General features: G+C 47.8%; 1 protein-coding gene across 1 annotated transcript in view; it reads right to left on the minus strand.

Annotated features, from left to right (window-relative positions):
* Positions 1–1084, minus strand: part of FBRSL1 (fibrosin like 1) — a gene marked incomplete at both ends in the record, with an annotated part of 66172 nt that overhangs the window by 8494 nt on the left and 56594 nt on the right. The gene's annotated exons all lie outside the window — the stretch shown is intronic.

The raw sequence follows: 1084 nt of genomic DNA on the forward strand, positions 1-1084 counted from the left end.
TTTTAAATTTGACCAGAGAGAGAGAGAGAGAGAGAGAGAGAGAGAAAGAGAGAAAGCAAGCTGCCAGGTCTGGGACTTGAACCATGGTCACCCATGTGGGAGTCCAGTGCCTTCAACCACCATGCCACCACTGGCCCATTAATATTACTTTTTAATTTGGCCAGAGAGAGAGAGAGAAAGGGAAAGTCAGAAAGCAAGCCACCAGGTCCAGGATTTGAACCACGGTTGGCCATGTGGGAGTCCAGCGCTCCCAACCACCATACCACCTGCTGGCCTGTAAAATTGAGGTTTTTTTTTTCTTTTAATTTTAAAATTTTATTTATTCATTCATTTATTTTAATTTGACCAGAGAGAGATAGAAAGTGAAAGTGAGAAAGCAAGCTGCCAGGTCCAGGACTCATACCATGATTGGCCATGTGGGAGTGTCCAGAGTCTTAACCACCATACCACCTGCTGGTCTCCAAACTGAGTTTTAAAAGTACATTCATGGGGAGCCGGCAGGAAGCATGGTGGCTAGGGTCCTGGATGACCACACCGCCAACTCTGATTTGAGTGCTGGACCTGGTGACTTGCTTTCTCACTCTCTCTCTTTCTGTCTCTCTGGTGAGTGCACATGTCCAACAGCAAATTAAAAAATAATAAGATAATTTTTTGGGAGAGGTTTTTGCTATAGGATACATACACTCACCAAAGAGAAAGGAAGTGAGAAACCGACGCCCAGGCGGGGTGGCCACACCCCAACCCTTTCTCCTCTATTCTCCTCTAGAGCTTTTGGCCCCAAGTTTCCACGCACCCAGCCTGAGTTTAAGCTGCCGGGTCTAGGACTTGAACTGCAGTCAACTATTTGGCAGTCCAGTGACACAACCATTACATCATCTGCTGGTCCCAAGAAATAACTATTTAAAAAAATACATATGTGTGGGACCAGCAGTTGGCGTAATGGCTATGTTGCTGGACTCCCACATAGTAGACTGCGGTTCGAGTCCCAGACCCAGCGGCTTAAACTCACGCCGGGCGCGTGTGTGTGCATGCCCAGGATCCCGAGAGGAGAATGGAGGAGAAGGGATTGCGGCGTGGCCATCCT

This window comes from Tupaia chinensis, unplaced genomic scaffold, assembly GCF_000334495.1.
Source record: "Tupaia chinensis unplaced genomic scaffold, TupChi_1.0 Scaffold000211_1, whole genome shotgun sequence".
Taxonomy (NCBI): Eukaryota; Metazoa; Chordata; class Mammalia; order Scandentia; family Tupaiidae; genus Tupaia; species Tupaia belangeri.